The 14,088-nt window shown below is 34.3% G+C and overlaps 2 protein-coding genes across 4 annotated transcripts in view; one reads left to right on the top strand and one right to left on the bottom strand.

The window, feature by feature from the left end:
* Positions 1 to 14,088, top strand: part of LOC118181010 (putative phospholipid-transporting ATPase IM) — a 487,240-nt gene that overhangs the window by 117,407 nt on the left and 355,745 nt on the right. For 2 of the 3 annotated variants that reach the window (XM_085820207.1, XM_085820204.1), the window contains exon 3: positions 11,688 to 11,787. The exons of the other annotated variant lie outside the window; for it this stretch is intronic. The gene's annotated coding sequence lies outside the window, so the exon portion shown is untranslated. The remainder of the gene's footprint in view (positions 1 to 11,687; positions 11,788 to 14,088) is intronic. 3 annotated transcript variants of the gene reach the window in all.
* The window catches only part of LOC146996185 (uncharacterized), a 228,893-nt gene that overhangs the window by 978 nt on the left and 213,827 nt on the right, over positions 1 to 14,088 (bottom strand). The gene's annotated exons all lie outside the window — the stretch shown is intronic.

Here is a 14,088-nt window from a genome sequence, read left to right on the forward strand (position 1 = left end):
AAACAAGATGTAAATTTCGAACCATAAAACTCGCCTTTATGCTAACTAAAACATAGTAATAAATTGCGCCAAATTTAATGGTAAACAACGAACACTTAATTCTAGTTGCATGCGATAACGTGACCACATGCCTCCAGGGAAATATTCACCTAGTCTCTCACGTGGCAGAAGGACAAGAAGAGAAAGGAGAATTTTCGTTAACCATGTAAGATAGTTTATTAAGTGACACTGTGTCTGGATAGCATGCATGACAGAATCAGAGAAAATATGACAGCGCGCTATTCCGTTTGTTTTAAATTTCTAATTCCAAAAAAAGTCGAATATTCATTGCAAAGCTGTATATTTAAATTAATTAGCAAGTATTTTACTATACGATTGAGCTAAAAATTATAAATTCCTTTGGTGCAGTTTAAAATTTATAAATATCATGTATTCTAAGACGACGCCTTTGTACGACAGCTGTGCAGCTAAATATTGAAAATATTAAAAAATTCTTTCCGTAGCCCTCAGCAATGGCTAAATAGTACGAAAACCTACTTTCGCACCCAGGATATCAGTCAGGTTTATAACTTGCTCCTGTAAATTTTTACTTAAAGCAATTTAAAAATTTTTACCGTGTCCCAAATTGTTTAGTTCATAATTTGAAGATCTAAGAAAGTGAAAAATGTAATATATGTGCATGAAATACGAATGATTTTTCTCTGTTACAAATATTACCGAAAGTGCATCCTCTCCTAACTAATGTAAATATGCTATATATTCTCACTCTTTATTTACAGTCTAATTTTGTTAAAAATACATTTTGTAGCATGTCAAAATATTAATTATTTGCGGAAATACTGCTGAATCTATTTGACTGCCACTTGTCGAAGAAACTTGCGTTAGAGTTAAATCTCCAAACCTTTTAATCAATTTAATTTTAATCAAATCGTTCAGTTCCGAAGACCTTATATTTTAATTAATTTTGAGAACTGTAGCCAATCTTTCACTTTCTGTCATTTTTATTTTAAGCGGGACAAATCCCATAAAGAAGTATATTTAGCGTTAGAGATCCAAAAATATATTAATTTTTTTTAAAGATTCTCAGAACCTTAACATGATTCAGGTATTTTTGAAACGGAGTTTGTTTTAACGAAAAATTTGGAGACCATGCCATCCGTATCATTATTTTAATATAATTACGAATTCAATAGCTTTCAATTTACCTGAGCTAGCGCAAACAGATTTTACTTCAAATGTCTAGTCTCGGATAAAATGTAACCTCTTTGGATTAAAAATTATGGATAATTAGACTTTTCCCAGTTTTAGGTATCACCATTGCATTTTGAAGTCTGTTTTGATGTTTTAATAAATCTTATTTTATTTATAAACATAAAAAAGGGATCTTTCGCACTTATATTTTAGTACATTATTAACCACGTGTTGTAACCCCACGGCTCAAGGAGCGCCACCTAGCCGCCGCCGGAAGAAACACCGACCAAAAAAGACTATAGCCTTCAGTCGATGTATGGAGTCGAGAACAAGCATGTTGTTCCCCGAGATTTTCTTTGTAACTTAAATGTGTAATCCTAACGCCCTTAATTGTAATGTTTTATCTTAATTATGTTTTGTTAATTAAAGCTTATAAGGTATATTTCTTCCGCCTTCCTAGCGTGCCTTCGTGGTGTAGTGGTTCTGCACGCTGAGCCGGTATCCCAGACGTCCGTGGTTCGATTCCCGGCGAAGGCGTTTGCTCATTTTTCATCTTGCCTGCTTTCAAAAATATCCTAATGTCTCTACAATGGCGCCCGAACTAAAAGGGTGGGATGATGATTCTCCGCACCCAGGATTTAGCGATTGTGTCCCCTAAAAATTGTCCCTGGCGATATGTGTCCCCAGTCGCTCTTTAAAAGAGGGAGTATATAAGGTATTTCTCCCGCCTTCCTAGCGTGCCTTCTTGGTGTAGTGGTTCTGCACGCTGGGCTGGTATTCCAGGGGTTCGTGGCTCGATTCCCGGCGAAGGCGATTGCTCATTTTTCATGTCTCCGGCTTTTCCGTCTCTACAAGCTAATTAAAAAAGTCGAGGTGAATCTTTTGTTCATGCTAGTTTTGGCTACCCAACGTGCGGCTTGAATAATTTATCCATTTGAGAAAAAACCATGTTCAAGACTCCAGGACATCAAATCATATTCTTTTTCCAGGTTTTAGGTACAACTTCCACCAGCGAAGATCTGGAAATTGCGTAAAGTATTGGTTTCTTCTTCACCCGAAGATTATTTTGCAAATCGTGCCCAGTCAAGATATCGCTTGAGGAGCAACATATGACGGTATTTTAGAATTAGCCAATAGTATGTAATTTATTAAGATATGTAGACAAACCGTAATTACGATCTTTCATGTAATTATTATCGAATCAGTTTTATTTGTGTTAAGCTACATAACCTAATGTTATTAAATTATTACGTACGTTAAGCGGAGAAATAAGGAAATAGAAAAAGATGCTGCTTTATGGAACGCACTTGTTTTTTTTTTTTTTTTTTTTTTTTTTTTTTTTAATGCGTGGTTAGTTGTGTATCGTTTCATACTTGCGGAGGTGGCTGCCGGTGGAACTTTTGTATCGTAGCAAATTGTTAACATGAAGTTTTATGACAAAGCCTTTATGCCAGAAAACCAATGATTTGTATTTCACTGACTTCGCAATAAAAGACGACCCATTTGAATTGACCCAGAAAACGTTGCAAATGAAATACAATAATTTCGAAGCGGGTTTTTGTGATAACATTTTTATGCGAATGATATGGGCTAAACTCCAATTAAACGAATAAAGGGTTACAAAATCGTACAATTTTTTCACCTTTTAATTTTTGTCGTTTAAATTGTTTTTTATTTAAATAAATGCCATCTTTATGTTATAGGGATTCGACTTCTTTTGTCGCGATCTGTCGTATTCATCTCAGCTTTAGTACGCTTGCAGCATTTAAGGAACGCAGGCAGAAATAGATACCCCTTTCAGATGGCATTATGCCTTCTCTGATAAATGACGTCTTAGCTTCGTTTGGCTTTGAGAGTACATATCTGTATCGTTTGCTTACATTTTGTTTTCAACACTGGATTAAGATTTCGGTATTAAACAAAACTAATGAAGTGAACTAAGTACTAATGAAGTGCGTCTTGTATACTACCAAGAAGTTACATTTCGCATACTACCATAAAGTTACATTTCTTACTGCACTAACGCAATGTTGAGTTTAGCATAAACGATGGAACGGTATGATTAGGGGCATTGCGTGCTGTGCTGTAAAATAATGATGTTTATAGGTTTTAAACCATTCGGAGCTTGGATGTAAACTAATCATTTCTGTAAATTTTGATTTTTTAATGCACGTTTCTGATTCTGAAGCCACATAATTGTTTCCGTCCTTGATGATTGAAGTCCGAAAACTCGCGCGTTGAATGTCATGCTGAATACAAAAAAAAATTGAATACGTAGGCTGTTGAGATTATAAGTCGGTTATTTTCGCAAACGAAGTGTTATAGTTATATTTAGAGAATATACTGTTCTCGTCTTTTATTAGCTAGTTTTTTAAATCTATAAGCATAAACAATCGATTTTCTGAATTCATTGAACATTTCCTGGGAGATACGCGGAGAATTCCAGGAAGTAAGCTACACACTTGCGAAATATTAATCACTTGCTTTACTTTAAATAACAACTTGTCAGACATTTTTTGTTTGTTTGCTTGTTTTGCGTATTTCATTTTTCTTTATTACACCACTTTTCCTATAATGTGTATAGCAACAAAACCTTTAAAAAATGATTGAAATTCTTTAGTAGGAAGAAAATAGTGTTCTGTTCTTTCGTCCTTTTTCGGAGGAAAAGGAAAATATCAAAAATATGAAGATACTTTCCCCATCCGTTCATAAAATCTAAACTCCACGAGGAATATTAGCTACCAGCATAACAAACCTTTGTCTTCATTTTAAAGAATTGTACTTCGCATATATAATAAATAGGCCGAAATTTTTCATGGTGTTTTTTCTGTACGTAATGTAGTATTCAGAATGGTTGACAACGTGAAATCGGATTTGGGAATATTTTTCTTTCCTTATTGAAATAGAGGAATGTTTGCTCAAGGTATATGTTATTGATTTAGCTAAACTTCCTGCACACAAGTGATCGGCATAAGAAACGAATGATGGAGGTTGGAATTTGAAAGCGTTTTGTTATTGTTTTCCCAAGAATCTAAGGTGAAAAATGATAAAAGGGAAAAGAGATTTCGTATATGAAAGGAAAGTACATTTCTCCTTCTATTTTAATGCAATTTCGAGTATTACGGCGATGACGCCTGTTAAGGTTAATCCATGGAAATTATTTTTCGAGATCTTCTAAGCTTATAAATTTTCATGAGGTTTATTAATTTGTATATCTGTAGGAAAATGTAACAAATTTGAAAAATTTCGAATCCAAAAAGACATTTGAATCCAAGTATTAAAAGCTTTTAATTTCCCTCACAGTGGTCTTCAGAATGGCTGATTTTTAAAATAATGTAAATTTGTTTTAACTTCTTTCAATGTGTAAAGCTCGATGTTTCCTTTGTACTTTAAAAATTGTTTTCTTGATTAAAACTATTTAATAAATTAAACAGTTTTGGTCTGAAACTGTTTAAGATATTCAAATAGATTTGCTTAATTGAAAAAAATGCTCTGAAATATTTCTCCTTAGGTTTTAATTTGAATTCATTGAACATTCATTCATTGAATTCATTGATTATTTTTTTCGTGTGCTACTGTTATTTGTAGTTTCGTAGGCTATCTGTAGCGCGCGATTTTCTGTGCTGAACAGTCGCACTTTAATTACCTAAAATATCTATCAGATGCTTCATGATTTTCTCTATGTGTAACGCAGATATTATGTACAGGGAAAGAATTTTTAATTGAGCCGGAAGTACGCCAATGTAAAAATTAAAATTAGGCTAAAAAAGCAGCCTTAGATTGGCGTAGGCTTTTGAATAAATCTATCTGTTTGGAAGGCGATCTAACATAGGTCCCTCTTCCTCAAGAGCAAAAAATATTTGCAAAGGTGAAGGGAGCAGTAGCAAATTTAATTGAAAAAAAAAATGAATGTGGGAAATAAAAAGAACTAGGTTGGAACTAATGCTCTCAACTAAAGAAAATGTTTCTTTTTCCCTCAAAATGAAAGGGTTTAAAAAAAAAACCCATTTCTCTGTCTCTCTCACTCATAGTTGTTAAACGGTTAAATATGATTAACTATCAAAGATTTATATATTTCCGAACATATGTGTCTGTTTTTTGATCAAATAAGAATTGAACAGTGAATTTTTTTCAATGTGTAAAAAATATTACCTGTAAGTTGAACTTCATACATTGAGAGTTGATTCTAACACTATTTTAAAGACTCGTTAATACGATCAGCTAAATATATCATTGGGATACTTGTTAATTCCTAGAAGAGATGCCTTACTGTTTTCATTAAGCACATTTCATTACTTGGCAAAAGAGACTTGTTACCCTTTCAATTTGTAAGAATTATTTGTTGCAGTCTCGTGCATAGGCACGAGGGGAGGCACAGTTGCGTCTTAAATGATAAAGTCTTTTTTTTAATAAATGGGTAAGTCCGACGTGGCATTGATTTATAATGGAATAATATCAAACGTTCATTTCCTTTCTTCGAATCCTGCTGTTTTCAATAACTCATTTTTAAAAGGATTTTAAGTTCATTTACTTGAATTCTGGGAATTGTTCCTTGAATTAGTTGATTTTTTGTAACCATTTAGCCTGAAAATTGTTTCAAATTGAAGAAGAAAAATCAGATTGCATTTTTAAGAACATTTATGATTTTTTTAAAGTTTTTAAATATTTTTTTGAATTATAGTTGACAGATCCAGTCGATAATACTCTCATATGATAGTGCAGTATGTTATAAGAATAATTTAAGTACGAAACTTATTTATTTTCCCTAAGTTAATATACATCTTGAGATCATATATTTAATTTTTTGGGATAGAAATTAACAGCCGGTCTGTCGAATTTTATTCTAGACTTGAGTGATAATGCCACTATAAAAGTCTCAGCTAATCTAAGTTTATCGTTTGTCTTTTTTTATTACCGTCGTTAAAAATACCTGTAGAACACATATGTAAGAAACCGAGTATTTTGTAAAAACATCTGTCTGTGTGCTGTTCCCAGCTTTTATTGGTGACTTCTTTCCCCGAAAACGTTAAGAGGAAGAAAAATAAAAGACTAGATGTAATCACGTACTGGTTATACGAAAGAGTTATGCATGGGTTTCACGTGTGAAGCATCAACTTAAAAGGAAAAATCAGAAACGCTGATGGCATAGTGTATCTACAAGAAATAAAAACGTTGTCAGTTAAAAGTATTTCTCAAGTGTGTTCAAACGTTGTGTTCATAGAAATTGCATAATGATATTTTGAAGGGAGGGAGTGTCTTGCGATGATGCAATTGTAATTTTTCTTTCAGAAACATCTCCAGATGTTCCAGGTATTGATGTTTTCACTTTGAGAAAAATATCTGATTCCGTTAAAATAAACTGTTGACAATCCATTCGTCGTTTCGACGTTTCGATCTGTTTTCCATATTTTTACAGTATGTTTCTCTTTAATAGAATGCCACGATTTTAACTATTATGTAGCACTTCGATGCCTTTTGGTTTGTTTGTTTTCTCTTAACATTTACACCCTTAGCTCTGTTAATATTTATATCATTAAAATAATTAAGAAAAACGTTTTCAGTACCAATTCGTCAGTAGACTATCACTAAAGCCATGCAGCACAGGCATGCAAGTTCATTGTGGGCTCGAATCCCCACAACTAATTAAGCTACATACTTGTGGACTTATCGTACTTTAATCCTCAGTAAGACTCAGCATCTCAATAGAAAATTCTTTTGTAACTTATGTACACTGACGGGGAAAAAAAATTCCCAACACCAACAAAAAATTTATATAATGAAATTGCGGCTATACATTTGTCTAGGTAACATATTTAATTGATTAAATTTTCAAGATCACAGGTTAATGCAAGCGCGAGAAGACCCATTTCAAATGTGAAATGCTGCTACATTAATAACTGGCGTAACTGGCAGAATTTTGAATGCAAGCATGCAAACATTGTTGTCGTACAGGTACCGGATGTCAGTTTGTCGGATGGACTTCCATGCCTGTTGTTCTTGGTCGGTCAATACAGGAACAGTTAACCCTTTGTTGCATACAAATAATCTGGAGAAGTTAAACGAAAATGTTTGTATTTTTTCTACTTAAAATAAACTTAGTAATAATAAAAAAAATTAATTTTATTCAAATTTCGTTTTAAATAATTGCTACTCACTACGGTGGACAGCATGCATATACTACATGCATACAAATTTCTTCCCAACGATTTACGGTCATTGCATTTGAAATCATTTCCTGCCTTGTTTGCAGTGATCATTATCATCTTCTAAATGGTAAATCTACAACTGATATGTACACACAGATCCCCCAAAATACCTGCATTTCGTCGATTGTGATTGAATTCATTTTGCTGCGATTTCGTAACCTGTACCCATTGGATTCAAATGTCAAATGTTCTAGAAATTCCTTGCCAAACATTAACATTTCCAGTGGTTTTTTGACTTGATAAGCAGTGCAGTTGGGTTTCAATTCACTCTTTTCGGTAGATCTTTATCTACCCACTCCACAATTTTCTCAAACTGACATTTAAAATAAAATGTCTAAAATTACTAATTATGAATAAAAAATGGCTGTATAAGAAAATGTAAGCAATATTGTATAATGTTTACTATGAGAAACTGTACTAACTTGGAAACAGAAGTACCGGCCATTTTCCAAATAGCAATGCTTTACTTAGTGATGCTATACAGCCATGCTATGATCAACAGTTGAAAGTTCTAATAATATAGAATGAATGAACACAGGAATGGAACCTGTTAAGGCATTTACAGAAGAGTAAACAAATTTAAACTTTTGTCTACTAGAGCGGACATGATGCAACAAAGGGTTAATGGTGATTGTGGATACCGCTGGAGCTGTCGTCCAATGATCCCTCACATGTGCTCGACTGGAGAAAGATCTGGTGATCTAGCAGGCCAAGGCAACCCGTCGACACACTGTAAAGCATGTTGAGTTACAACAGCAGTATGAGGGCGAGCGTTATCCTGTTAGAAAGCACTCCCTTGAATGCTGTTCATGAATGGCGGCAGAACTGGTTGAATCACCAGACTGACTGAGAAATTTGCCGTCGGGATGCATGTGATAAGCACGAGAGTGCTCCTGCTGTCATACGAAATTGCTCCCCAACCCATAACTCGAGGTTTAGGTTCAGTGTGTCTAGGTCGCAGACAAGATGATTGCAGGCTCTCACCTGGCCTTCCTCTAACCAATACATGGCTATTACTGGCATCAAGGCAGAACCGGCTTTCATTAGAAAATACAATAGATCTCCACTCAGTCTTCCAATGACTTCTAGCTTGACATCACTGACGTCGCAAACGGCCGTGGTTTGGAATCAGTGAATTGCATGCTACAGGGCGTCTGGCTTAGAGCTGTCCTTCAAGTAACTGATTTCTAACATTTCATTGTGTCATGACAGACATAGTTCAAAGCATGTACTATGAACTATGTAACTATGTAAGCATATATTATGAACTATGTAATTATGTAAGCATATATTATGAACCATGTAAGCATATATTATGAACTATGTAAGCATATATAATGAACCATGTAACTATGTAAGCATATATTATGAACTATGTAATTATGTAAGCATATATTATGAACCATGTAAGCATATATTATGAACTATGTAAGCATATATAATGAACCATGTAACTATGTAAGCATATATTAGGAACTATGTAACTATATATTATGAACTATGTAAGTAAGCATGTATACAGGATCAATGTATGCCCTTATAGGGCCCATGAGGTGTTTCCCCGGATAGTTTCGGAACCTGGACTAGACCCGAATAATCTAAGTAAGCCGCACGGGTGTTCAGATTCTGCTCTCAACTGTCAGTTGTCAGTGTAGCTCCAACTACTGCTCGAATTTCTGCTGCAGACGCAGTACGATGCGCCAAAGCCATACGACGAACACGGCGTCTTCCGTCTCAGTAGTGCTAACACTGGCTGCTGCGGGAACCCGGTCTTCTTGAGCCAATCCCTTCTCTTGACCACTGCTGCCAACAATCATGCACAGTGGATACATTTCTACCAAGTCTTTCTGCAGTATCGCGGAAAGAAAATCCAACTTTGCGTAGTGCGAAATATAAATGGGCGTCCTCTTTTAGATGTATAAACATGTTTACCAAATTTCGTTTATTCAGTAAAACTCCTTCTTGACGTTGGGATTTTCTTTCTCCTGAGTGTAGTTCTTATGCACTTTTCAGTTATTACTTTGGCAGATTAACAGCCGGCAGACGAATGCCGTACGATAGTTACAAAATTTATCTCGAATCCTTCTACTTGTACGCTATCTTCTGTACCAAAATTAAAATTAAGTAACGATAACGAACTTCTGCAATCTATGTATTTGCACCAGAGCTGCTTTTAGTCTGGAACCTCACTTTACTGGACAGTGGGCCGCATTTGTTTTCAAGGGCATCTGAACTGGTGTGTGCAGAATAAAACAGTTTTATAGGACATATTAAATGTATGTTGTTCATTTTTAAAGCTTTTAAACACAACATTCTAGAGAATATGTTAACTGATTACTAGTTTTTTTTTTCATAACCTTCATGCTTTTTGAAATTAATTATTACTGCAGCAGTGCAGAGCGCCGTCTTACTGGCTTCTATCACCTTTGTCCCTGGCTAAATCATTACTTCGAATGTCTCCGGATTTGCACTGAATCTCAATGTATTGCTACTGAGAGAAACTTTACGTCTATGAATCTGGCACCAAATCTAGAATGAAATTATTGGCGATATTGCAGTTGCTGTTTCGTGCAGTTTAACTCATAGTTCTCCGGTATCTGATGCAGTTGATGATTAGGCCTGGGCGGGGCTGTCATTCATGCCATTTCTCTGAATGTATTAAATCTCGCAGAGTTGCCTACAGTATATTCAGTTTCGCAGAAAGCATTGTTCCTTGAAATTAAAATATTCTTTGAATAAAATGTCGTCGTTTCTATAACGAATCTCAGACGTTTTGTCGTGCTTAAAAGTACGTATTTTAACATGAAGGTTTTAATTCTGTTCTTTATAAAGACCCATCAGCAGCCGAGCCTTAAAATCGCTGAACATTGGTAGTTCGGACCGGGGTTCGAATCCCGGCGAAAGGGCTGGCTGCATGGGCGTTTTTATGGTTTTCTTAATTTATACCGTGTAGGCGAACCAGTTCCCCTTTCAAAGTTCGCCATGAAGGCATCGCTCCCCTTAGGCAAATAGCCCTCGATAGCTTTGCCGTAATTAAATACACCAAACCTGCTCCCTGTATCTACGTCCTTGAATAAAAATGTAAGGGATTTGGCTGTATTTGATTAAATTTTCAGCCAATTTGTTTATTATCTATAATTGCTGTATTTATTTCGTTCTGGATTCTGCTGAATAAAGTGAATGCTGAGCTGTATTCTTTAATTGAAATTTTCTCTAATGCAATAATATCATGAAGCAGCATTTTGTTATCGGAAGTATACAAAACAAGTCTGTAAAAAAAGAAAACAGAGAAAGAAAGGGAAAATTAACGTTATTAAACTGAAGCTGTTTTGATTGACACTGCATTTAAAGATTTGGCGGAGGGGGGGATAATTTAGATTTCGTATTGAACATTTGAATAAAATAGTTTTTTTGGACGCCTATTCATATGCATAAGAAAACAATTCTTTTTGTTGGAATGAATTTTAAGTCATAAAACAAATACTATCCGAAATAAATATAATTGTCAAATTTTAGCCAGTTTCTAGCCCAAAGGGGCTGTTGCGCAGAACGACTATTAATCTCAAAACGGCATTTTGTGGCGTTTCACTATAAACAGCGAATCACTTTTTAAACTGTTGTCACCAAATATGATATTTAAAGAAATTAAAAAATATTGAAACTGCATGAATGTATGTATGTTTCTTGCACTGTGAAAAAACGACGATACCTAGAGCCATCAAATTCTGAATAACGTAATCCTCCTCCCGAACATGGGTATGTGGAAGCCTGAATTTCGAATTTGTTTTATTATCTATTTCATATTTTGTAAAACTTTAACGAATTTCTGATTAACAAACTCAACGATTTCAAAGCGAGCAATGGCAACACTATACGAAAAAAAATTTTTTTTTTTATCTCCGGCGTGCGAGACTGTGTATCGGAAATTCTAAAGATATTTTTTAAAAAATATTTTGTGGTACTGCTGTTGAATTAAATTTTACGTAGTTTAAGTGTGAAAAACATGATATTTAATAAATAAAATTAACGCACAAAACGTTAAAAAAGAGCCCCTTTGAACGTAATATAAAACCTGAAAGCTTTCAGATTTTTTTTAAATTACAGATCTAATAAAGCACTTTCATTTATTTAAAGTCCTAAAATATATTAAGAATTGTTGAAAACACTTTTATGCCATTATAGTTCGCTTAATGAAATGCGATACAATATATTTAAATTAAAAATTTATCTAAATGCTATTTATAACCGTAATCAGACTTCCATTTCTGAATTGTCATTTTTATCTTTTAGAATGTCATGACTTTTGCGATTTAAAATGCTGACTATGATGGAATTTTTTTAAACATCAAAGTGAACCAAAAAAACCGATTTGAAGTCTTTCCAGTGTCATGTAAGTTGTATTCTTTAATTTAAAAATTTTTACAGCGTGATGTAAATTCTATTCTTTTAACAAACGTTATGCATTTTGATGGGTCTGCATATGACTGATTATTCTTCAAGCTATGAAAGAACTTGCTTTTATCAGTTTTGAGTTTTGAGTATGTTCTTATAGGCTAGCTTCGAGATAATAATCATGAATTTTATTACGTGCTAGTTTATCGAACATCTTAGTTGGAATTTAAACAGTCTGACTGTATTGGAGCTTTCGCTTCAGTTAAATTTCTGTTCAAATAGACTATTCTGCAAAGTGTAGTTTGATAAATGCTACTTTATAGTTAATTTAAATCATTAACTTAGCTGATAAATTTATTTCATTAAAATCCATGAGCTTTGATTAATAATTTTAATCCCATTCCTGTAGTTTCCTTTTTTACGCAATTAGAGTTTACGAGCACCATTTTTATCATACCGTAATTTCTAAGCTGTTCGCAATATAATTGCTGCTGAAAGTTTCAGCCTAAAAGGAATGGCTGAAAATATAATGCCACAGTCAGTGTTTTTTTTAAAAAACCTGTATCTAATATCTAATAATGTATTCATGAAACGTTATTTTTTATACAATCATGCAAACACTAATTAATGTATTAATTCAGAATTTTGTATTTTTGTAGATAACGATTTGTATTAGGGCATACTTCCTAGGCATTTTGAATTTCAGCTGGGTTTCCGAAAGAAATCCGTGTTATATTGTTAGTTATAAAATAACAGCGAATGTCGCTTATGTTTCATGTATGCATTTATGTCATCTATTGGCATTTAATTCGGCGTAAGGCCCTTGAGCTGCAGCGCTATGAAATCACGTGACGCGATGCTCCTATAGATTTAGAAGGGAATATTCAAAGATTTGAGTTATTGATGTATGGTTATTCTAAGCATGTGTTTCTTGAACGTTCGAAATAATGAGTTGGATGCACCTTCGTTTAGCTTGATTAAAACGTTATTATTGTCAGGATTATACAGTAATCTTTGCGGCGCTATAAATTATTGTTTCTGTACCCATTCGACAGTGTAGTTTAGAGCGTAAGTTAATTGTGATGCATACTCATCACTACTTACGTCTGAGAACCTGCTGTCTTGGTTCTATCCCTCGTATCACTACTATTATTTTGACTACAGATGCCAGGTTCATAACTATACGTGTACATATGATTCGGATTGGTGTATTTGCGGAATAGAGTTGACATATATGATCCGTAAAAGAGGAATATTTTTATAAATTTAATTTTTAAGTGCTTTCAGGAAATCTGCTTTCCAAAGCCGTGCCTACATATTTTTTCACCTGAAGCAAAGAGGTAAATGCGCGCTTCTATATCCAACGTCATGCGATTGACCAATTTAGAGGGAAAAATAATGTGCTAGTTCATTTTGAAACTTTTAAAATTGAGTATCGTTTGGTAATTAAATTTTTAACCCAAAAAGGACTTAGTCAAAAAAAAAAAAAGGGGGGGGGAGGGATCTTATATATAGTGATAGCCATGGGCCGAGAATTCGTAGATGATGATTTTCGTGGTGGCCAACTATTGGAGGCATTGATTTCAAAGCTATTGACTGATAGGAGGTTAAAAGTCAAGGGAAAAATAGCAAGATTGGATCTATCTAAAACAACTGAACTGCATGAACATTTCACATCAAAAATGTCTCTGCAAGATGAATGCTCCATCTTCTTTCAGCAATTCAAAACCAGTAACGCGTCAATGCAATTTAAGAACAGCAGTGTGCGTTTAAGGAAACCTATCCCTTACAGCCCAGATTTGGCTCTAAGTGATACACTTATCTGTTCTTTAAATGGTTTTCAATTTTAGCGACGACGATGGCGTGAAAAGAACAGTTATGGAACATTTTTGAACTTATAGCCCTTGATTTAATAATAAATTTTAGATAAAATGAGTGCAAAAAGAAAGATCTATTCCGTCAAGCACAAGAAAGAAATTGTGGAAGACTCAAGGTGTAAAAATCTTACAGCTTTCTGCAAAGAGAATAAATTGAATTTACGAATGGTCCGAAAATGGCTGTCAAAGTACAATAACCTCAGTCAGTAGGTCGATAAGGGAAATACAAAGAAGCGTAAGTGGGGATCAAGTCGGCAACCATTATTTTCTGAGTTTTATTTCCTGAATTAGGACTCATCATTTGTGTATGGATTGCTGATAGAAGAGCAAAGTGGTTGGTTGTTCGCGAGGCTGATAATCAAGCATTTACTCTTACAATGGCACCTTAGCTAGACATATCGCCAGACGAATTCAAAGCATCA

Source organism: Stegodyphus dumicola, chromosome 7 (genome assembly GCF_044657685.1).
Source record: "Stegodyphus dumicola isolate Sdum_Otavi_A_Nest chromosome 7, ASM4465768v1".
In the NCBI taxonomy this organism is placed as follows: Eukaryota; Metazoa; Arthropoda; class Arachnida; order Araneae; family Eresidae; genus Stegodyphus; species Stegodyphus dumicola.